Below are 26,202 nucleotides of genomic sequence, written 5' to 3'. Positions count from 1 at the left end.
ATGTCTCAAAATACAATCGTAGACTCCTTACCACATCCTCTCTTATAAAGCTATGAGTCGTGGCACTCTAACTATATCCATAGTGAAATTGATATTCAGTGCAATCTCTTCCTACATCAAGATACAACGGAGCACTGAGTAATGTCAAGCAAACTATGGAAAAGGTCTTCCTCTAGCAAGATACATCATACAACATAGAGCTTAGAAAATTCAACCAAATTGTGGAAAGGGTATGACCATTGAATTATGTGCATACACACAGTAAATATAACATCAAAACCTAGGTTTGCAGAGCCTAATTTTTGGTCATTATAAAAAATTGTGTGAAAATTGTTCCTGGATTGTTTATTGTGTAGACTAGAGGTTTTTGGGAGAACTCAAACTCTAGAGAACTGAACTCCAAGGCAATTCTTGCCTAGCTACAACACATTGTTGGATGTTTTCTATTGTGAAAGTAAAATAGATTGTTATAGTCCTAAGAAAAGCTCCCTCATAATTTATGTTGCTATATTTACATTATTCATTTGAAATAATTAATAATAATAATCCTCTAATTTTAAGGTCACTACGTAGCCAAATACCAAATTTTATCATCATTAAATAATTGAAAATCCCAACACCAAGCATGCAGACTTCACATTGGCCTAAAGCTTCTAGATTCCATTTCTGACTAAATTTTTTGTTGACCATATTATATTTTTAAGGCCCCATCCTCCGTGTTCTTTAGCAATGGCTATAGAATTCCAAGCAGTGAGAGAAGATGTTTTTCTTTCTTCTTGTTGTCACTAGTTTGTTTTTTTACATTTATTTGTTTTAAGGTGATTCATTCCAATGTTACATACGCCTACTACAAACAGGAAGTGTTGGTGGCTTCCCCATCCCACCTGCAATGCTTATTAATAAAATTTTGTGATTCTTGTTAGCAAGACTATTTGAGTTTGCCTCTTTGACACCTATCATCCCTTTCATATCTACAGAAATAGTTGAATATAGATCCATAGTTCCAAATTTTTTTTACTCACTTAAATATTTTTGTACGCACCCTAGTACCATAGAAGTTACCTTATGGAATTTGTTATAAATGGATTAAGATCCTATTACATCCTCTCAGTGTTCACTTTTGGCATTAGTAGCTAAGGAGTACTCAACAATTTCGAGAAGTAAACGTGGCAGATGATATGGGAAAATTATTACTAACTCATTAACATCAAATGAGACATCAACACAACAATCACACTTCATTTTTAGAATATAGAATAGCACAACCTAACCCTTACACTTCAGATGTCATTATGTTTGTTAATTGTCCCTAACTTTGTCACATAATTACAGAGAGACACAAATGAAGGTAAGAAAGCCCACATGTTGAATGCAATTTATGAGATTGCATTATTAGTAATAAGTTAAATAAGATACATGCATTATACCACCACTTCAAGATGGGGCTCCAATGCAAGGAAAAACTAGCTTGTCTTACACAAGTGAATGTAAAGAGGACAATGTGGCAATCCCCACAATCTATTCTCCAAAATATCATACATGAAAATGACTGGAGAGTAGTTTTTGTAAAAGAAAATCTTGCCCCAAATACCAACAGTGAAAAAGTGATTAATATTACCATGACTGAATTTACTAAAGAGATTATCAAGCATACTTCACACTTTCTACCATTGCTTGATAGACTCATCGAGCTACCATATACTAATATTATTCAAAACTCCAAGCTCCTTGATATTTTCAACAAGAATTAAGGACCCATCATACTCCAATATATTTGGGAAAACTAGAGGGGACATGGTAACCACAACCAAATCCCAAGTTTTGGCATCAACATGAACGACCAACAAGTGATTAGGACCATGGGTGAGGCAGAACATAAATCCATCTAAATGAGCAACATTCCCCAACATGGAAAACCTCCCATCAAAACTACCACAAATTTTCCATGAATCACTCCTAGAATCATACACCTATGAATAAATCCCATCAACAATACTTACAACCAAAATTTGATACTCACTGTCTCTCTCTGGATACACCACCATTGCTACCACATAGGGAGACTTCATATGTAACATGGGATGCAAAATCCTATGGGTTTTTGTGAATAAATTACAGACAACAAGGGACCCCTTTTCTGTTCTCTTCTACCAATAGACACCCACCTGATACTATAGGTTTACGATACCTTGAACATGTTACAAAACAAGGGCATGAAGATGACATGTAGAAAATTTGAATAACAACCCACTTGTCAGTGAAAATTCGTTGTCTTGAATTTTATTACAACAATTGATATTATTTCTTCTATTTGTTATATTAGTTAAACAAATTATTTGCAGTTTCCTATGGAAAATATTGAAACATATACACTGCAACCTACACAAATAAAATGCTGCAGAAAATAAATGCAAGCACACATAAACCATAATGATACATTTATTTTTGGACAATCGTCCCCGGAAAAACCCAATGTGGGAAAACCAGTGTAGTATATGAGGGTTTTTTTTATTAATCTTCAACAATAATTTATGTACAAGATACTAATAGCCAAAATAGAGGAAGAATCTCGTAGATAAATTTACTAATGAATTTATCACACTCCACAACGTTTTTTTGACCCGGAAGAGGACCTTCTGCCCTTCTGTTGTTCTCACTACGTCATCCTTTGCGCAGTGATAGCGTAGGCCATGTGTCACTCCTCTACACTAATGAACTGTGTCACTCCACTACACTGATGAATTGTGTCCCTCCTTTGCACTGGCTCTTCTAGATTTGTCCTACACTCTTAGACTATTGTTGATGCCCTCTCTCTCCCACCTGCAACTCACTCTCTGACTTGAATTTCTCTTGCCGAAATTTAGCCACTGAGAAATCAATATGCTTGAGAAACCAAGTATCTGCCCTGGTGTGTTCTCCATCTACTCATCAACTTATTCTTATAATATTTTGTTGGAGCACCAGCAACCAAGATTAAAACATAATCGATGGCCTAGATTAATTCCTTGTTGATTCATGTGAGTTTCTAGATGATTCTCACCACATCCCAATTAATATTGGTTAATTAATCATATTCCCTAAGTTTAGACTTAGGAAATAATTAAAAAAATGGTTAATAATCTAATTGAGACACTTCTAGGTGGAATTTCCAGAAATGATTTATGGGCTTTGGAGAACTCATTCATTATAGCTTCTCCAAAAAAATTCGTGGCTAGAACACATCCGATGGTGCAAAAACTAACACAACCTCTTAGCGAGGAAAGTGTTCTAATGTTGCTACCCCTTGTAGCAACACCCTGTCTCTGCATCACCTCCTGTCACATTGTTGATGTCTGGTTGTTGTTTCCCACCAACTATTGTGCAACTCTGATATGTGTTACATCTGCGCTACTTCTGACCCTGCCAAACTGTTGTCAAATACTACATCTGCACTGCAACTCCCTCTCAACTGTTGCTACTGAGAATCTATTGAAATAGATTCTCCACCATAACCATTTGTTCTCTGAAATGGATGAACTTAGCTCTCCCTATAGATTTTGTGAGGATGTCTACTACCTAATCACATGTGGAGACATACTGCTGCTGGAATGCCCCATGTTGAACACAATCTCTGATGAAATGACATATGATATCAATGTGCTTTGACCTTTCATGAAATACTAGATTCTTAGAGAGTTTTATGCAACTATGATTATCACAGTAAACACTCGTTGCTCCCATTTTCTTTTTGAAAAAACTCACCAACAATTTCCTAAGCCATATGGCTTTGCACGCAGTTGTGTTGGCTGCCATATATTCTACTTATGTCAATCTCAGTGCTACTGAATTATGCTTCCTGCTGCACGAAGAGATAATCCTTGATCCAACACTAAAGCAGTACTCAGAGGTACTTTTCCTGTCCACTGAACTACCTGCCCAATATTCATCTATGAATTCGCTCAAACTGACATAATCTCCTCAAGTATATTTCAACCCGAGTCCAACTATTCCATGCACATATCTGAGAATGTATCTAGTTGTAGAAATTCCCATTGTAGATCAACAGATTATGCAATATACTAAAGCAAAATACAAGATCTACTTCTACAACAAACTTTGTGGAAGCTTAATCGAATATGAGAAATATCAATTAGAACACATATAACTGAGAATGAGAAATCAATCACACATGAACACAGAATAATAACCCAGGGAAAGCCTCAACCTAAAACCCCAATCTCTGTATTATTATACAAGTGGAAATATGTTCAGTATTACAAAAAGAATTAGCTCACAAACTATCCTGCTCTCTCTACAATCAAAACAAAACAGCTCACAGACTGAGTAGACACAAGATATGCCTTTCCTCAGCCCTCCAAGCCTCCTATTTCCTTGCACAGTTTTTCTTGGGGTCTAATGATGCCACCTGTGTGATTGGCCTCATCACACACTCACTAAACTGAAGAAGTAATTGCGTAATCTCCAAGGAATGAATTCCTTCTACACGCAAGTGATATTCACAATGGAATATTCCTACAACTAATAGTACACTGTCCCTCCATCTGATCTCAACTGGATCTCTGTCTGAACTAACATGCATGAATGATTTATGAGAGAATATTTAGTTATCTGAAGTGCAACAGTTACATGCATGCATGCATTAACTAACTGAACTCACAATTAATTCAACAAACTGTTTGAATTAATCTAAATGGACTTGACTCAGTTAACTGAGCCAACTAATTACAACTCATCCTTATCTCTTTAACTGATGGATAAATTCCTCAATCAATGGAGAAAGTGTTGCATGTCCCCACATAGACTTCATGTTTGATTTTCTACAACTAATTAACTCAAGATGAATTAATTAATTCTTTTACAAACAACTGCTACGATCAAATTCGAATTTTTACTTCTCTATTTTAGTTCAGGGACTAACTAAAATAGGAAGGTATCCTGAAATTCTATTTATAGCAATGCTAAATTTAGCACTTCTATATTTAGCATTTTTTGTTGTTATTTTCAACACTTCCTCTCAACAAGAAAGGGATTATCAGTAACCCCAATCCTGTCTCTGTGGAACTCTAACTTGCATTTTGACAATGCCTTAGTCAAAATATCCACATCCTGTTCCTCAATCAAAACATACAACAACAACATGATCCTCTTAACCACATAATCTCGAAGATGGTGATACCGGATACCAATGTGCTTGGACCTGTAATGAAAAACTAGATTCTCAAAGAGTTTGATACAACTTTGATTATTGTAGTAGATCATGGTTGGATCCATCCTTTGACCAAAAAATCCCACTAGAATCTTCCGCATCCAAATGGCCTCACATGCAACCTGACTACTAGCCATGTATTCAGCCTCTGCTGAGCTAAGTGCAACTTATCTCTGTTTCCTACTATACCAGGAAACTGTAGCTAAACCAAGGTTGAAGATTCCTCCAGAAGTGCTCTTTCGATCTGATGGAATCCTTGCCCAATCTGCATCTATGAAGCCCTGAAGCTTCACTCCCTCTGTCCACCTGTACCACAATCCGAACTGAGATGTGCCTCTGAGGTATCTCAGCACATGCTTCGCTGCCTTCCAAAACAACTTGGTAGGCTGAACCATAGCTTGACTCAGCTAGTTCACCGCAAAGCATAAGTCGGGTCGTGTTTTCACCAGATACATAAGTGAACCCATCAGCTGCTGATAAACAGTAGCAGCTACTACCTCACCTAAAGTAGCATCTTCCTTCCTCCAGTTCCCAGCTAGAGGAGTCTACATGGGCTTGCACTTCTCCATGTGAAAGTGCCTGAGTATCTCATTGGCATACTTGCCTTGAGACACAAATACTTCACCATCTTTCTGCCACACCTCCATGACTAGAAAGTAGTGCATAAGACCCATGTCTTTCATTTCGAACTCTCTTGCAAGGTCCTCCTTGCAAGACTGGATCGGCTGATCATCACCTATCAAAATCAAATCATCGACATAAAGAACAATGATCAATGGCTTACCTTCTACCATGATGTGGTAAAGGTTCACATCTGCTTCACTCTTGGTAAAGCCCAACCTGGTGAAATAGCTATCGATCTTGGTGTACCAAGCACGAGGTGCTTGCTTCAGCCCATACAAAGCCCTCTTGAGTCAGCACACATGTGACTCATGATCGAAGGTCTCAAAACCCTCTAGCTGCTCAATGTACACCTCCTCCTCAATCTTCCCATTGAGTAATGTTGTCTTCATGTCCATTTGATGGATCTTCCAACCCATTTGAGCTGACAATGCCAACATCGATCTGATAAATGAGTACCTTGCTATAGGAGCAAAGGTCTCATCGTAGTCGATCCCCTCGACCTATGAGAAACCTCAGGCAACAAACATTGCCTTATGTTTCTCAACACCGCCATCAGCTGCCTGCTTTACCTTGCAAATCCATCTGGAACTCACCACTAACTTGCCCTGAGGTCTTGGGACAACATCCCACACACTGTTCCAAATGATAGAGTCGTACTCCTCTACCATTACATCAACCTTGGTTGTTGCACTGCCTCCTTGAATGAAGAAGGTTTGGTATCTACAAACTCCCCAACCAGGGCCATGTACCCAGTGTACCACTCGGGCGATCTCCTTTGTCTGCGCTAAGAAGATGGTTGTCCCACATTCTCCCGCGCATCTAGCATCAACATGTCAACCTCCCTTGAGCATTTCTGCCCATCCCTGGAAGTCTCAACATGAGTGGATGTCTCCACTCTCGGATCCTCTGCATGTCACTGCTCCGCATCAGTCTGAGGCTCCTCCTCCTTAGCAACTAAAATTTCCTCCTCTGCATGCAACTTGAGCTCCCTCTCAAGTGATAATCGCATGGATTTCTGTTTGTCGAACGATCCCTACATACCACTGTCCTCTGACTGGTAGGCAGGTACACCCGATAGTTGTGGGGTGTATCCGTGTACCCCACAAGCATTCCCAACTCAGTTGTTGGATCTAGCTTCTTTCGGGCTTATTTGGTCACATGATAGTAAACTAATGATCCAAATATTTGGAAGTGACTCACCTCTGGTCACTCCCCGGAAAAGGCCTCCATAGGTGTCTTCATTCCCAATATAAGGTGTGGGCTTCTATTCTGCAAGTATACTGATGTATTGCATGCCTCAGCCCACAAATGCAATGGTAGGCTTTGGTCATGCAACATCGCTCGAGCTGCTCCCACAATTGATCTGTTCTTCCTTTTGGCCACCCCATTCTGTTGTGGGTTATAGGGTGCCGTTAACTCCCGTTTAATTCCTTCTGCAACGCAAAAGTCCTTAAACTATTGGGAGACATACTCTCCACCATTGTCGCTACGCAAGGCTTTTATTTTCTTTCCAAATTCTTTCTTTGCCAAGGCTTTAAACTCACAAAACCTTAAGAAGGTCTGATCCTTCTTTTGCATAAAGTAGATCCAGCATCTATGAGAAAAATCATCAATAAAAATAACATAGTACCTTTGTTTAGTGGTGGAGGCTGTAGAGAAAGGTCCACAAACATCTGAGTGAACTCGCTCCAGGATTTCTCCAGCTCTACTATCTCGATTCAGAAAGGAGTATTTCGCATACTTACCCAAGGTACAACCTTTGCATGTATTCGTCAACTCCAGTTTTCCCTTGGGAATTCCGGTAGAAATTTGTTGCATGATCTTCAGGGCTCCATGGTGCAAGTGGCCCAGTCTTCTATGCCATAGCTCGCCAACATCTTGGTTCTGCACCATCTCTTCTTTGGAACTCAATGTAGCACAGTCATCTACCTCCAGCTTGTAGAGATTCTTTACTCGAATCCCAATTCTCTTGGTCTGTCTAGTACCGATATGCCTCAAGAATACCTTTCCTTTACTAAAGACTACATCATAGCCTTTATCTTCTAGCATAGCGACAAACACAAGATTCTTCTTCAGAACTGGTACATACTTTACATCAGTCAAGGTGAGGGGAGCTCCATGCTCCCTCTAAAACATAACCGTACCTTCACCTGAAACATGATACTTTCCATCATCGCCCATCTCAATCCGCATCTGGAGATCCTTCTCCTCCAAGGTACTGAGAAGATTCTTGTCGCCTGACATGTGGAATGAAGCTCCACTGTACAGGTACCCCACACGTCCCATCATGGATGAAACCATGCATGTGATAAGAGAGAAATCCAACTCAAACTGTGAGGCCAGTGCATAACCATCAGATCCCTTCGAGGATCCCTTCCTGGATTTCTTCTGTGGACAATTTGTAGCATAATGGCCCACTTCATGACAATGAAAGCATCGCACTTTCAATTTGTCAAACTTCTTCCCACCATGGGAAGAACTGGATTTGGGATAGGACGCCTTCCCTTTCCCTTTCCTCCTCTTACCTGCTAAGGCTAGATTTTCCTCATCATCTTGCTTTAATGAGGATCCATCTCTGGTGCTTCTTCTTATCTCCTCCTGCATCAGATCTGACCAAAGTCGTTCCCAATTTGGTAGTTTTTCTCTTCCATTAACCGAGTCTTGGTAGCTATGACAGCTCCTAGGAAGACCAAGGAGTGCAAGACTCACCATGTCATCATCGGTTGTCATGATCCCTACAATTCCAAGCTCATCCCCGCAGGTGGTGAACTTGTTTAGATATGTAGAGATCGTGTCGCCCTTTTCACACTTGATTTTTTGAAGCTTATCTTTCAGTGCCATCTTCCTCTGATTGTTGTTGTTCTGATATAGATATTTCAATGTTTTCCACATCAAAAATGGTGTCTCCTTCCCATGGTGACTCGAGACTATGTGGTCTCGAACTCCCTCCAGAAGGATTCTCCTTGCTCTACCCACACATTTCTTCCATTCCACCAATTTTGTGGCATTAGTCGGCTTGGGGACTTCTTGATCAATGAAGTCCTTTAGACCGTTATACTCTAATACTGCTTCCATGCGATCCTTCCAGGCTATATAATTCAAGCTACCATCAAGGGCATACCCGAGTCTTAAACCATTGAACGTCATTGGTGAAATTGAGATGTGATAAGAACTCAATTTCTATATTCAGGAACCTCAAACTTTGAACTTCTCCCTTCTTGTATATTGTTCTTCACTTTGATCACCTTCACTCCGATACCATGTAGAAATTCCCACTATAGATCAACAGATTATGCAATATACTAAAGCAAAATACAAGATCTACTTCTACAACAAACTTTGCGGAAGCTTAATCGAATATGAGCAAGATCAATTATAACACATATAACTGAGAATGAGAAATCAATCACACATGAACACAGAAGAATAACCCAGGGAAAGCCTCAGTCTAAAACCCCAATCCCTGTATTATCATACAAGTGGAAATAGGCCAGTATTACAAAAATAATCAGCTCACAAGCTATCCTGCTCTCTCTGCAATCAAAACAATACAGCTCACAAACTTAGTAGACACAAGATATGCCTTTCCTCAGCCCTCCAAGCCTGCTATTTCCTTGCACAATTTTTCTTGGGGTCCAATGATGCCACCTGTGTGATTGGCCTCATCACACACTCACTAAACTGAAGAAGTAACTACGCAATCTCCAAGGAATGAATTCTTTCTGCATGCAAGAGATGTTCACAATGGAATATTCCTGCAACTAATAGTACATTGTCCCTCCATCTGATCTCAACTGAGTCTCTTTCTGAACTGACATGCATGAGTTATTTATGAGAGAATATTCAGTTATCTGAAGTGCAACAGTTACATGCATGCATGCATTAACTAACTAAACTCACAATTAATTCAACAAACTATTTGAATTAATCTAACTGGACTTGACTCAGTTAACTGAGCCAACTAATTGCAACTCAATATTACAACTCATCCTTATCTCTTTAACTGATGGATAAATTCCTCAATCAATGGAGAAACTGTTGCATGTCCCCACATAGACTTCATGTTTGATTTTCTACAACTAATTAACTCAAGATGAATTAATTAATTATTTTACAAACAGTTGCTAAGATCAAATTCGAATTTTTACTTCTCTATTTTAGTTCAGGGACTAACTAAAATAGGAAGGTATCCCGAAATGCTATTTATAATAGTGCTAAATTTAGCGCTTCTATATTTAGAATTTCTTGTTGATATTTTCAACACTAGTTGCTTCCCAATGTACCCTTTTCGGCTCCACCATGAACTGACTATGGCTATTGACAGCAAAAAAAATGTCTGGCCTCATGTTGACTAGATACATGAGTGACCCAATTAGTTGTTTGTACATGGTGGGATCGACTTCCTTATCCCCTGATGCAACTATCTTTTTCCAGTTGGTAATCATAGTTGTTGTCATGGGTCTGCAATCATGCATTCTGATTCTCTTCATAATTTTTGTAGCATATCTCCCTTGCCCAAGGAATATCTCCCTATTCTTCTGCCATACTTCCAACCCTAGAAAATAGTGCATCAACCCCATATTATTCATGTCGAATTTTGCTGCAAGGTTCCTTTTGCAGTCCTTTATGAGCCCCGATGATCCTGTCAAAAATGGATCATCTACATATAAAACCAGAATGAGAGGCTCATTCTCCACCATCAAATAGTATAGATTGGGATCTGCATTAATCTTGATGGATCCCAACTGTTGCAAGTAACTATTAATCTGACCATATCATGCCATTGGCACCTGCTTGAGTCCATACATGGATTTCTTCAATATTCATACATGAGTGTGCTTCTCAAGAATTTTGAATCCTTCATGTTGCTCTATGTACACCTCTTCTTCTATCACCCCATTCAAGAATGTTGTCTTGACGTCCTTCTGGTGAATTTCTCATCCCATCTATGTTGTTAGGGATATGAAATATTTGATAGAGGTGTATCTTTCAAATGGGGTGAAGGTCTCCTCATAGTCTATTCCTTCCTTTTGTGCATACCACTTTTCCATGAATCTAGCCTTATACTTCTCTACACTACCATATGCAACGTACTTGATCTTAGAGGTCCATCTGGAGCCCACAAGTGATCTATCTTCTAGTCTCGGAACCACCTCCAAAACATCATCTGTCATGATAGAATTATACTCTTCTACCATGGCATCCACCCACACCTAATGTTGTGTGGCTTTCCAAAAACTAGAGGGTTCTACAACCTAAGCCACCAAGACCTGATATCTGTTAGGTTGCTTGCGCTGCCTCTTGTTGATTCTAGGAGCTCCAACAAACTCTTTTGTGTCCTTCAAGGTGTGACACACTTCCCTACTGGTCCTACCACTGGTCGTGGGAGGTTCAATTTGTTCCTCCACCTGTTCTTGTTGCTTTGTCTGCTAAGAACTTCCTGGATCTCCTACTACTAAAGAGATGCTAATACTAGTCACTGTACTTGAATCTTGTGATTGTCCCCCTACTTGTTCTACCTGTGATCCCTACTGCTTCTGGACTAATACAAACATGTTGACTGATCTCTTACAGGCATATCTCGATATTTTTTGAAATCTTTGTCTTCCATGAATTTTACATCTCGCCTCACTACAATCTTCGTGCTGTTAGGAATGTAGATTATGTATGCCTTTAAGGTCTCACTATATCCTACGAGATACCCCTTTTCTGTAGTATGATCCAACTTACTCCGCTTCTCATCTAGAATGTGACAATAGGCCACACTTCTGAATATCCTAAAATGAATTACCTCAGGTTTCTTCCTTGTGAAGAGTCCCTCTAGCATTTTCTTCCCCAAAGCTTTGTGAGGTTTCCTATTTTGAATGTACATTGTTGTGTCGCATGCTTCTACCCATATAAATCTAGGAAAATCCCGATCATACAACATGGCCTTTGTTTCCCTGACTATAGTTCTATTCTTTCGTTCCTCTACTCCATTATGTTGTGAACTGTAGGGAGTTGTCCACTCTCTTTTTATACCTTCCTTTGCACAAAAATCTATGAAGTCTTTATCCATGTATTCTCCACCATTATCTGAACATAGTACCTTGATCTTTTTCCTTGTCATGTTTTCTACAAGAGCCTTGAACTCTCAAAACCAATCAAAGACCTCATCCTTTGTATTTAAGAAGTATATCCAAGTTTTTGTGGAATGATCATCTATAAATGTGACGAAATACTCACCACTACTAAAAGCTTTGGTGGACATATGGTTGCAAATATCTGAGTGTCAATCCCAATACAACATTGGCTCTATTGTCACTTATGGGAAACATTGCTTTTACGTAATTCCCAATTACATATACTTGACATAGATCAGCGTGCTTGGTGTTGAGAGTTGGAACTCATGTTACAGTCTCTCTGAGCATCCTAAGTGCTCCATGATGCAAGTGTCCCATCCTCCTATACCATAGTTCGTTCAACTCCTTCTTACTGTTTTTATCACTGCCATAAGTGCCATTGGAGAATCAATCTACAACATATATAGCATATTGCTTCGAGCTCCAATCTGTTTCACCTTCTTCAAGCTATGATGCTTGACATATTCTTCCTTTAACACAAAGAATACATCGTACCCCTTGTCCTACAACGGGGATACTGAAATTAGGTTCATATCCAATCCTGGCACGTGCATTACATTAGTGGCACTAGTGTTGGTTCCTGCTTCCATCTGAAAATATATGGTGCCTCTCCCTACTAGAGTACACAGTTTTGTTTTCCATAGTGATCTGAAAGTCCATTTTCTCCTCTTGATAGCTCGAGAAATATTCCCTTAATCTAGTCATGTGATGTCGATCCTGACAGACACGCAAAATCATCTTCCAATCTGGAAGATAATTCTAAGGCTTCTTGAATCTCCATAATTTCTTGTGTTATTTTCCTTCCTATTGAAGCCTCGAAAATCGTTTCTTCAACACAGGGGGAAAACCACCCAGTCCGAACCTTAAGACAACTCCTTTTTCGTTTAAGTAATGGCTCAGACTGGATTGCATGGGACCAGTTTCCCAATGAAAGGTGATTGAATGAGTGTGTAATGCTTCTAGTGAAGTGAAATAAATGGATTTGTAGTAATGAATTAAATGGAAAAATATATACATTAATCTACTCAACTCAGGATTGTTTAACTTTTATGTAGATGCGATCTATAATGATTTTCCTTAGTAAATGAAAATATAGATTACTCAAACACCAATGGAAATGAAACAAATTCAAGATGATTAGTTTGATTAAATAGTTAATCAAAATAATGTGTAAACTCATATCACATTTAGAATATCAAAGAAAATTTCCTAACATGTATAAAAATATCAATGGCAGCATGATCAATAGTGAATACATGTAACATTGTTCTTTAAATATCAAGTAATAAGCAATTTGAAAAGATAGATTTACTATTTACTTATGAACAAAACAGAGGTACAATGATAGAAATACTAGATGCACTTCGCTCAACTCATAAAAGAAATAGTAGCAAATTAATCCTTCTCATAAAGATAATATCGAGAGTACAGTAAGGCAACTTCTCAAAATTCTTTATGAAAATTCGAAAAACAATGTTCCAGTCATTCTATTGAGGAAGGTATGAAAGTACAATAGTGCGAACTCTCATAAGCCTTTCTTCATAAAATTCAAGACCTTTATTTCATACAATGAGTAAGCTTAAATAGCAGAAAACAACTAAATCTATTGTGCAGAGAATTGAGGGCATTTAAATAGATCCCTTCAACAATGCTTAAAGGAAAACAATTTTTTGGTGGAAATTTCTGAATGTGATTTGCTATCTTTATCAGCTTTGTTTGTTCCATCGGATTATTTGGATGCTTGTCTGTCTGTTTGAGCTGAACTGTTGCTTGTCAGCACAACTGTCCTCTTCTTTCATGAACCTGAACAAGAAAAATAGGAATCAGTAAGCTAGAAATAAATGAAACTCATAAGCAAGTTTTATTTGAAACAAATAACATTTGCAGGAAATCAGGAAAAACGTAGAGTCATAATAAATTCCGAACACAATGATCATGGGGAGTCATGTAGAATGAGGTCTGTCATAATACAAGTTGGACTTTCATGGTTTTATCGCAAAATCGCAATCGCTTTTAGACTGAGGGTTGAATTATCGTCATATTTCAAGCAAGGAGAATCCCTATTGAAATAGACAAAAATTCGAATAAGACCAAATCGTATTTAGAATGGGTAGAGGATGAATGGCTTAAGGTTCATGAATTTTTCGATTGCGTGGACACAGGGATTAAATGAATTGCAGTTTATAATTATATCGGGTCTGGGGCTTTATCGCATATCGCAATACACCGGATTATCGCAATCGGCATTTGGAGTTACAGACTATAAGAGGTGGCTGAAAGACGTGTGATTTTCGATATGTGGGATGACATCAGGGATGATGTCATGATGACATCACTATGATGTGGCAGATGATGTGGAATTGTGACGTGGCATGTCGGAGGTGACAAGTGACATGGCAGATGACGTGGAACTGACGTCACTGCTGACATCATATCGCAATCAACAATCGGGATCATATCGCAATCGCAATTCAAATGAGGCATGACTCTTGGAATTTTGTGATTGCGCGGACGCGATATTTAATTTAAACGCGTTTTATAATCATGGCGGGTCCGGCTATATTGCATATCGCAATCGGGAAGGGGCAGAGTGCTTGGTCTAATGAAATTTGTGATGGCCTGTGGATGCAGATTTTATAGATTGCAGTTGATTTTCCCGTCAGGTTCGGTCTAATCACAATAGGCAGGAGGCAGGACTTAAGCTTTTGTGGTTTATTGTGATAGTTGCAGATGCGGGGAATGTATGAATTGTTTTAATTATCCCGTTGAGTCCGGGCTTCGTCGCAATCGCATTCAGTTGGCCTAATCACAATCGCAATTTGGCTAAGGTAATGGGGCATGGACTTAAGCCTTTTTAACTCCTGCGATAGTCACGAATGCAGGGAATTATGAATTAAGATGTATATGTTCCTTCGGGTCCAGTTTAATCGCAATAGCAATTATGGAGTAGAGAGGGGAAGTCTTTGCCTTTAGGAACTTTTATTATTTGCGATGCGGGGTATAGCGAGTGTCGAAGTTTGTGAGGATTTCAACCTTAGGGGATTAAAAACTCCGATTTATTTTGTTTTTTTAATTAAATAACCATTTTATTTATTACTTAAGGTTTTTTAAAGACTAAGTTTAAGTCTTGATTTTGGGGGCTATTTAATTTAGTTTTTTAGGATAATCAAGGTTTAGTACTTGGGTTTTAATTAAAAAGCCTAATCATTAAACTTTGATTATAATATTTTTCTAAACTTGAAGGGTCCCTATTTTAATATAATAAATTTCATAGGAAATTTATAATATATTAAAACGGGGGGATGTTGAATAGTACAACAATTGGCGATTCACTAGAAGAACCAATTATCTCTGATAAATGAAATTTTCCAAAAAATCAGTAAAAATAATTTAAGAAGTGAAAACTACTTTTCGAAACATTTAGATAAATAAAATTACTCTGACTATAAAGATCATTAAATTGCAATCTCTTTTAAAAACCTTTTGTAAATGAAAAACACTTATTTACTTATATCAGTCATTAATCAGTCTATAAAAATAAAGTAGGGAGTCTTTTACGACTTGGCTTAAAATGTACTCGTTCATCACAGGTAGAGCCACTACTTCTAGCAGGTGTTCATAGCCTCGATAGGGTTACCTTTTAACCAACAACAATCCATCGTCCCATCCATTTAATAGTGCAATAATTAGAAGTATTTTTTTTATGATGCTAAATCCATTGTCCTGGCTTGATGGCCAGATAACGACAATGCCATTCACCGATAATAATTAAAACTGAACAATCTAGCTCATGATGAGACCCCTTCTCTTACATTTAAAATCATAAGCCATTACCCTAATTTGGTGTTCAGTGTGGTAATGTTATTTTAATTGGTTCCCTATGAACATCGTAAGTAGGCTCGTGATGAGACCTCTTATCTTTTTAGATTTATTATATTTTAGAATTACACTCTAAAAATTATCTTTTTGATGGATGGGGAGGATCGTTGACTCCTTAAGAGTTTTGGATGACCAATTTGAGTTGAAAGTGTTTAAGTCGTAACACAGTCTTTACTTTTTAAGGATATAATTTTTTGAGGTTTTTTTTTTATAGATTTTACAACTTAATGGAAAAGATTCTCAGAGTTCTATAATTTTTATCTAATTTTCAAATAAATTGCAGCGAGATGTACAATGGGAGTGATTTTTTACAAATTTTATTCTTTATTATATTTTTTTTTAAGAAATTAAGAAAAGAATTCCTTTAAGATGAGCCTATTTACAGGGATAGAATCTCTCTTTCCTAATAAATCTTGAAGTATAAATGTAGATGGGCTTATCTGTTCAACAATCTGAAATGGACCAAGCCATAATTTCTTAAATTTGGTATGTTTCCTTTTTTCTTCATGTGCTTTGTCCCACTTGAGATCTAGATCTCCAACTTGGAAGGATCTTTGTGTGACTAAACTTCCATCAAAAGAAGCTTTTACCATCTGTTGATGTTTGGTGTGTGTGAGTTTAGCCTTTTCCCTTTCTTCTTCTGGTTTTAAGATTTGTGAATTTCTTAATTGCAAGGAATAAGTAGGTGTTTCTTCAATAAATTGAACTAGGGCTAATGAAGGAAGAGCTAAAAGTGATGGAATAATGGCTTCTTTCCCATAGACTAGGTTAAATGGAGAAGTGCCTATATAGGCCTTTTGAGTTATCCTATCATCCCATAGAGAAAATATTAAAGATTTATGCCAGTTTCTTTGATTTTGATATACAATTATTTTGATTATTCTAAGGAGATTTTTATTAGTGGATTCTGCCAAACCGTTTCCCTGGGGATAGTAATTAGCCGAATATTTGAGTTTAAAACCTCTCCTAATTACAAATTCAATCATACTAGTACTAGAAAAATAAGATGCATCATTAAATATAAGTGCAAAAGGCAAACCAAATCTTGTAATGATAAATTAATCAATAAATTCAATAACAGATTCAAAATTGACTACCTTTAGCGGAATTTCTTCCACCCACTTAGTGAAGTAATCTGTAGTAGTGAGAATATATCTATGATGTTTAGAAGAATGAGGAACGATCTCACCTATGATATCCAGTCCCCATTGTTCGAAAGGTTGTTTGATGTTGACTAGCTGCAGAGGCAAAGTTGGTTTCCTTTGTCTTCCAGAAGCAGTTTGGCATGTTTTGCATTTCCTCACATATGCGTGGGTATCTTTGAAGAGAGTGGGCCAGTAGTATCCAACATGTAAGATTTTGTGTGTTGTAGTATCTCCTCCAAAGTGTCCACCTGCTGGTCCATCGTGAAGTTCCTACAAAATTGTTTGTGCTTCATACTTTTCTAAGAATCTTAACAATATGGAATCATAGTTTCTCCTAAATAACACGTTATCAACAATCTCATAATGACTTTCTTTTAATCGTAAAGCTCTTTTTCTTTTATAATTGAGTTCAGGAGGAGCATATCCATTTTTTAAATAAAAAATTAAATCAGTGTATTGGAATCAACATCAATTACACTTACCTCATAAATGTGTTCATTGTTACCTATGTCCCCTTTGGCTAGTATGTTGGATTTTCCTATAAGCATCTTGCAAAAACCTTGCCCTCTAACAATTTTGGCTAGTTTTATTTCAATATCATATTCCTGCAAAGTTGTTACCCAATTTGCTCTCTTTTCTCCTAATTCTTTCTGCATTAGTAATTGCCACACTGCTGGCCCGAATGAGAATATTAATTTCATGTGTGTTTTTAAAAGAAAAGGTCTAAAATGATTTACATATTTATATACAGCAAATGCCTATTTTTCTACTTATGAATAATTCAATTCGACACCCTAAAAATTTGAACTGAAAAGAGATATGGGTGCTTTGATTTTTTGATTATTTATTTGTGTCAAAATAGTGGCATAAGACGTTCAAGAAGCAAATGTATATAAGATGAAATGATCTGAGAAATTTGGAGTATTTAAAGAAGGAGCATCGATAATTTCCTGTTTGATTAAATCGGATGCTTTCTTTTCATGGTGACCCCATTTAAAAACTGCATTTTTCTTAATCATTTGTTGTAACAACAAAATAATTTGTGAGAAATCAGGGATAAACCTTTTGAAAAAATTGATTTGTCTAAAAAATGATTGCATGCTTTTTTGTTACATGGTGGAGAAATTTCTTTTATTCTATAAGGGTCAATGTAAATTCCATTTTTTGACACAATGAATCCTAAAATTTTCCCTTCACTAAGAGCGCAAAAAAAAAAAAAAAAAAAAAAAAAAAAAAAAATTCAGATTTAATGAAAAACCATATTTTCTATAGCATTCAAAATTTTGTTTTAAGTCCTGAAAATGACTATTTTTGTTCTTTGAATAAACAGTAATGTCATCCAGATAAACAACAACCGTTTTATTTAACATACCTTTGAAAGATATACCCATGGCTCGTTGGAAAGTGGCCCCTGCGTTTATTAAACCGAATGGAATTTTTTGGTAGGTATAAGTTCCCCATTTGGTTTTGAAAGTAGTCTTTAGCCTATTATCTGGGTGGACCATAATTTGATTATATCCAGAGAAACCATCAAGGAAAGACATAAGTTCAGAACTAACAACTGACTGTAAAATTTGTTCCATAGTGGGTAGTGGGAAATTATCCTTTTGACTGGCCTTATTAAGATTCCTAAAATCTATACAAATATGGATATCATCGTTGTTAAAGTCACATGGAATGTAAACAACAAAGGTGGATGATAAACCATTGAATTGCATTATTATTAACATGATATACATTTATAGTACATTTGTGTGACCGTTGGGTTCCACATCCCAAGGTATCATGGACTCTCATAGTTGTTCACATTCTACACCAACCCATAGAGGATTAGGTGTCCATCATTCCCCCCCTTAATCCGAAGAGGTATGTATGAGTCCAAGAAGAGAGTTGTAATACAAAATTTGCAAAAACATGCATGGAAACACTAGGATAAATGTGCTCTCTGAAATGTTGGTATAAGGGGGTGGTTTAAGGATGACCACCAACACTGGAATGCTTAGTGTAGTTCCCGGAAATCTTCCAAGTCTGGCATGAAGCTCAGGTCTTCTGCTAGAGGAAGTGCTCCTGATGTTTTGAAGAGGGAAACATTCAACCATGCATGGGAGGTCTCATCCCGCATAAAAGGGAGAACCTCAACCTGAAAAGGGAGGTCTCGACCTGTGATGGTTTAAGGATGACCAACAACTCTGGAATGCTTAATGCAATTCTTGGAACTCTTCCAAAGCTAGCAAGAAGCTGAAGTATTCTGCTAGAGGAAGTGTCCCCAATTCTTTGAAGAGGTATCATCGACTGAAGGCATGCTCAGTGGCATCTTTGTCTCTAGCTACAACTCTGAATTTGGTATGGCAGGTTGTGGCTCAGGCTCGCTTAATGTGGCTTTGAAGCTTATACATGACCATCATTACCCCCCTGTCAGATACAAGGTGAGAAGATTAAGAGATCTCAACTGCAAGACTTTTCAATATTCGAGAACAAATCCTGTTGTATGAGTGAAATATCTTCTTGGCTGTTGAAACCCATTGCCAAGAAGTGATCCATCCAAGATGAATCTTTGTTCTTGCAGGAGGTTTTTTTCTGAAGCATATGTTTGAAGAATGACTAGTTTTATAACAGTGCTTACATGGATGAAGATCAAAACAGTGATATTTCATGTGGCTAACTCGGTCACAATTTTGGCATTTCACAATCTGTTGTTGTTGCTGTGGAAGAGGGGGAAAATCTGGAACAGCTGAAGGTGAAATGTCATAAAGGAATCCAACACTCTAAAACTGGATGGGCTTTGAGTAATTTGGAATATGAAAGGAAACCTCCTTATCATATCCAAGACCTGTTTTGTGCTTGTTGTGGACAAGCTCTTCCCAAGGTCTGATGATGGGCTTGGGAAGTGCAAACGTTCTGCATGTACAATTGTTGCTTCATTGGGTACTAAATCTGAATGAACTTCAACAATATTGACTTGCTGCTGATGGGTAGTTGTGTTAATGTTCTGAACAAAAACAGGTTCAGAATGTTGTCTATTTTGATGTAGCTCTTCTTGTTGGAATTGAGATTCGAGCTGCAAAAAATCAAATTTCTCATGTGCATTTTGCAGACAAATTTTAATATTAGAAAGTGTATCAGGCCCAATTTTTACCATTCCATCAATAGTGGAATGAATTAGGATATTTAACAACTCTAATGTATCATCAATTCTAGCCATTGTCTCAGCAAATAAATGAAGGCTCAACAATCCTAGTGGAGACTGTAGCAAGGCTAGACAAACCTCAACTATTGAAGATTTCAAAAATGAAGAATACAAGTTGTGCATCAAACCATCATTGAATATATAATGCAGGCATAAATTTTCTTGAATCATTTAGTGATGCCACCGATATAATGTCCTTCTTCAGTCCTATGCATGAAATATTTTGGATATATCGAGTAGTGCGAGATTCACTACTTTAGTTGATAACTTCACTTTATTGCATGGAGCAAAAATTACAATAAAGAAATACAATAGAGCTCCTTGTGTAGGAAATACGACTGCGCTATGTTCCTCCCCATGAAGTAATTCATATCCCCCCCCCTTTGTCCAAGCCTTCTTGACAATTATAGAGATTAAATTATATGTTTTGATTTAGGTCAACACACATAATAGAAGGAGAAACTCATTGCTTCATTCACCGTTCTTGCATTCAATACAACGCCAAACTATTTTTAATTCCCTTCAACCTTCTAATCTTCAGGCAGACTGACTGTAACTGTGCCCAAGCATGAACAGATCCAAAATCTCAGGTTGGATTTTAAGAATAACATGCATTTTAATTACAACGAGTTCCATTTGTGGTAGAAATAACAACTTTAATGGCGAAAAGTGCCACAACTCTTGTGGAAATATAATCCTGTGTTACAAGAAAAATGTGAAGGGATCCAGCGTTTTCCTCCTTCTGACTCCTCGTGGGTTGTTTTTGGTCCAAGATGTGAACTACAAATTAAAGACTATCACCATTAGGTATTCTGAAAAGTCCGTTTGTTTTTCCCTAAAACCTATACCGCAACAACGTCATTCAACATACATTGTGTCCAAACACCATATATTGTGTGTGTAGTGTCACTGATGTCTCACCATCCGAGATTCAATGACATATTATAATAACAACCAATGTATGCAAAGAATTGGACACTGAACCAACACTTTGCTTTCAAATTCTTCAATGTTTCATTGAAAGCATAATTTCAAACACATGTTCCAGCATTTATTCAATATAACATCAACTATTTTCCTCCGCTCGAACAAGGAGGAAATATACACAACAAATGCACACATAGGCCGCATGACAACATACCAACAAATAACATTGTTACCCACAGGGAAAACTTAATTCTTTTAAAGTCCGTCTTCTATGCGCAAATACTTGCCAATATTAGACTGATGATAAGAAACAATTGCATTAGGGTCAAGCTTTCTACAGTCCTGAGTAGATTTGGAAGCCATGCCAAACCCTAAACCTTGCAAATTATTTTCTGCCCATAGAAGAATCGGTTTTCCTGTTCTCCATAATCCATTTTAGATAGCACCTAATTCGCCAAACAACGTTATTTTACCTAGATTTTAAGAATTTTATCTTCAGGATGAGACCTCTAGACGAGCAGGAAATGACCACAGTCCTTGAGAAACTCCAAAAATTCGTGGGCACAAACCTCAAGCACATAGTGGAGCGCTCTTCATGTCAGAACCACAATCGAAGTGGGAGGAGTCTACTAGTGGTGTAGAGAGTCGATGGAGTATGAATCGTTGTGGGAGCAGATATAAAATTGGTTTTGCGAGCATAGTGGTATGGGGAGAGTAAAGTGGTATGGGGGACCGAGCATATGTATGAATCAGCGGAGGAGGCAACCAATGTGCTTAAACAACCAACAGTGTTAATATATTAAAAAGGTATTGATGCAACGGACATCGTTCACCGCGGGTATTACAGTGGGAGAGTGGGTATCAATACACAACTTTCAACACATTAATACCACATTAAAAATTGAGCCTTTACAGCCGAATCCTTCCAAATTCATCTCGGCACTTAATACTTCAAAATACACAGAAAATACCTTAATCTTCACAGCTTTCTACAACGTTCCCACCAAGTTGTGTTCATCATGGCAAGCAACGTTCAAGCAACGTTCATTTTGACCATATAATGCTCGGTCATTTGCAGGCGCGGGTGTGGATGCCAATTGAGTGGCTTGAATCATGTCATTATTCATAATCCAAATGGAAACCAAAGTCTGTGGCATAGAATGTGAGAGGAGTTACAATGCAAAAAATTTGGGACAAAATATGGCAGAAAATGCTAGTGTAACACTTGCTAAAGATTTGACAGTCTCAGGACAGAACACTGATACAAAAAATTCTCGTAGAAAATAACATATACTAACAACGCTCATAAATGATATAAGTTGTTTCCGAATTTCTTTTAAGAACTATATGTAGTTGTAGCATAAAAATCGGCAAAGAATTGCATGCAATGTTAATAGGGATGGAAAATAATAGGTGGCAGGACAGGTTGAAGCAGTAGATTTTCCATGCATAGGGAGGTCTAAGATGCTAACAAGCTAGAACGGTTGAAAGAATCAGACAATGAGGGCATAATTGGCCATAAATTTAGTGGGCAGGAAAATGCCTGCAGCTCTGATACCATGTTAAAGTCACATGGAATGTAAACAACAAAGGTGGATGATAAACCATTGAATTTCATTATTATTGACATGATATACATTTATAGTAAATTTGTGTGACCATTGGGTTCCACATCCCAAGGTCTCTTGGACTCTCATGGTTGTTCACATTCTACACCAACCCATAGAGGATTAGGTGTCCAACAATCATTTTTCTTCCTAACAGGTACCAAGTTGGAAACCCATCTTGAATGCCTAATAGGAAAAATGATTTTAGCCTTAAGGATTTTATTCAATTTTGTTTTGATTTTATTTTCTAAGTTCGGATGAATTTTCCTTAATTTTTGTTAGACAAGTTTATCGTTAGATGTCATCGGAATTGTATGTTGAATGATGGAAGTGTCAAATGTTTTGAGATCTTCATAACTCCAAGCAAAGACATCCTTATATTTCTGTAGAAAATGGATGAAGGATAATCTTTATTCAAAAGAGAGACCAAGTCCCAAATTCATGTTCTGAGGATTAAGATCTGTCCCAAGGTTTATTAATTAAATCATAGAGATCCTCAAGTTTAACTACAGATTTGGGTATGGGATTATCCTCAATTTTTTGTTTTAATTTATTGTCATGTTCATCTTCATCAATTATTTGGTCATTGTATGATTTTTCAGAAGTTAAGAAGTTTAAAATGTCTTCATCATCATTAAATACCCGCCAATTGGTGATATTATCAAGAATGGATGGCCTAAATATTAATTCTATAGAAAAACTATCGGGACTGTAATCTTTGGATGGGATTAGTTTTGATGCAACATTAGCAAGAAGGTCAGTGTTGGCATTTTGAATCCTAGGAATAGTAGAAATGTTAAACACTAAAAAATGTGAAGTGAGAGACTGAACCAAAGACTGATAATGCTTCAAGTGTGTAGAGATAAAATGCATCATGTTTCTTACTTGTTTAATTACAATTTCTAAATCTCCATAAGCTTGAAGGTATTTAACGTCAAGGCTAATTTATTTATATATACCTTGGACTAGTGCTTCATATTTTGCAATATTATTTGTGCATTCGAATTCCAATCTACAAGTCAGCATTGTCTTCACGCCTTCAAGATTAATCAATATGTAACTTGCTCCTACACCATCGCTTGATTTTGACCCATCAAAATACAATGTTCAGAATAAAGAATTAACTAATGGTTTTTCTAGCATATTTACACATCTGGAAAATTATGTCTGTGAAATTTTTTCAATTTGAGAGTTATAGAATTGCTCAAAAAAGGTGACGTTTGTGCTTTAAAATTTTCAAAAAATTATTCAGTAGATTAGTTTCCAAGAATGTTGTTATTAAATTATACTACCTCTTTTTCACCTTCGAAATCTGTTACTGAATGTTTCATATGTTTTTCTCGTTTGATTCTGATTTGATTCGACTTTCCATTAAATGGGAGCCATAATTGAGACCAATCAATGGCAAAATAACCGTGTAGTTGTTCTGACCAATCTCTATTAAGAATTAAACCATAGAAATTTGTGATATCAGCAACAAGTATATCAATTATTTGTCAAACTTCACGATTCGAAGATAATCTAATAGGAACTGAATTCATTTCTCACATGACTTTAACTTTTTTCCTATCGAGTTGCACAATGTGAACTGGAGTTTTCTGGGGTGACATGTTTAATTTCAGACAAACTGAATACGGCATGATATTCGAAGATGCCCCTGAATCTACTAAGCAGTTATGTACATTTTTATTAAATATTTCAAAAATCAAAATAAAATGAGGAGTATGTGAGTTAGACTTGTTACCTATAATAATAGAATAAGAGAAATCGAATAATGGATGACTAGGAGGTTTACGCATTCCATTAGAATCTTTAGATACCACAGTAGTAAGAAGAGGAGAAGCGGGTGCTGCATTCAATTCTTTTAGTAAAAATTTATGTTGTTGTTTGAGTTTAGTGTGTTCATGAAGGGAAATGTTTGCTTTTATTTTCTTCATATCCTTAACTATATTGTACTCAATAGTATCTGAAACTACTAAGGTTCTGGGTGAATATGGAGAATTGGATGAAGATGGAATTACTTGGGGATAAGTAGAAGTGGATTTTTTAACAACTTTATACTTAGCAGTGGAAGTTGAAGGTTTCTTTTTTTTAATTGGTTGTATAGGATCAACTGGAATTTTGCTTATTGTGCTAACAGGTAATGCTTCATATTCATTTTCACTATCAGAAATAGGAATAATAAAATCCCACATTCCATTTAACTCAGCTATTTGTTCATCTTGGGATTCAATAACAGAAAATGTTTCTTCTTCCTCATCTTCATCATCAGTTTCTGCATTAGAAATCGTGTTTGGAGGTTGTGGATTAGGTGGCTGATTTCTTATGAATGGTCTAAAAGGTTTTTTGGAAGAGGATTCAACTACTTGTTTTTTGATCTCTACCAACTCGTTAGATAAAGTTTTAAGGACTTGCTGTAAGCCTTCAATATCAAAGGGATCTTTAGGTGTTTTCTTTTTAGCTTCATTTTTAAATTTAACTCTTTTTAATTTTTTGTCTTCCTGATATTTTTTCTTTTCTAGTGCATTAATCCCTTTCTCTACAGACACAACTTCTTTCATGTTATCTACCAAGGTATTTTTATTAGCTCTATCTACAAAAATTCCTATGTTAGAAGGAAGAGATGAAATATACCATTCAATTTGTACATCGACACCAGGTCTAGAAGTAGTTGGGATTTTATTTAACAATTTGTTAAATCTGGAATTGAAATCTTTTATCTTTTCCCTTGATTTTTTTTTAAACTGTAAAGGTCATTGATAAGAGATGTGTTTGAGCGATCATCACCAAATTTAGTCAAAAATAATTCTTCAAAAATATCCCAGCTAGTAATAGAATTGGCTGGTAATGAAAAGTACAAGGACCTTGCTGATCTTGTAAGAGTGTACGAGAATAATCTAACAACGTCTTCTTCATCTACCTCATTGAGATTGATGGCTAACATATAATTATGAAGGTGCTCTTCAACAAGTAACCCATCATCAGGATTGAATTTGGGAAGCCATCTTTCAGGATGTTTTGGTACAGGATGAAGTGATGTTGGCATTTGAATCGCTCTCGAATTGGACCATGGTCTAGCTGCCATTGTAACATTTGGGGAGGTGGATGTGATGAAATAAGAACTGGTAGCTATTATAGTACTGCTTGAGGTAGCACTAGTTGTTTGTGTAGAGGAAATGGAAATAGATGAAGTGAACAGTAGAGAGAAAGGAAATGAAAAAGTAATAAATGGACATGTTGGTGAATGAGAGAATGAGGTAATGTCACTGGTAGATGTTTGGGAATATGATGTAGTAGTTTTCGTTCAACAGTGAAGTGGAAATTCAAATGGAAAGATGCCACATTTTTCACTTTGGGACCGAGTTAAAACACTAGTTCCTTGAAAATAAGAAGTTATTCTTCCTTCAGAATCTTTGGATGATTCAGGCTTTTCTGTTGAAATGGAGACATCTCCAATTTCTTTATCAAAGCTGTAACTTTTAGTGATTCTGGAGTATAATTGGCA

General features: G+C 36.9%; 1 pseudogene; it reads right to left on the bottom strand.

Annotated features, from left to right (window-relative positions):
* Positions 1-1,421: 1,421 nt before the first annotated feature.
* The window catches only part of LOC149238685 (F-box/kelch-repeat protein At5g15710-like), a 29,451-nt pseudogene continuing 4,670 nt past the window's right edge, over positions 1,422-26,202 (bottom strand).

This window comes from Pinus tabuliformis, chromosome 8 (genome assembly GCF_031772625.1).
Source record: "Pinus tabuliformis cultivar Carrire ecotype Pingquan chromosome 8, CPIR1, whole genome shotgun sequence".
NCBI classification, from domain to species: Eukaryota; Viridiplantae; Streptophyta; class Pinopsida; order Pinales; family Pinaceae; genus Pinus; species Pinus tabuliformis.
This window is presented reverse-complemented; position numbering and strand designations above follow the sequence as displayed.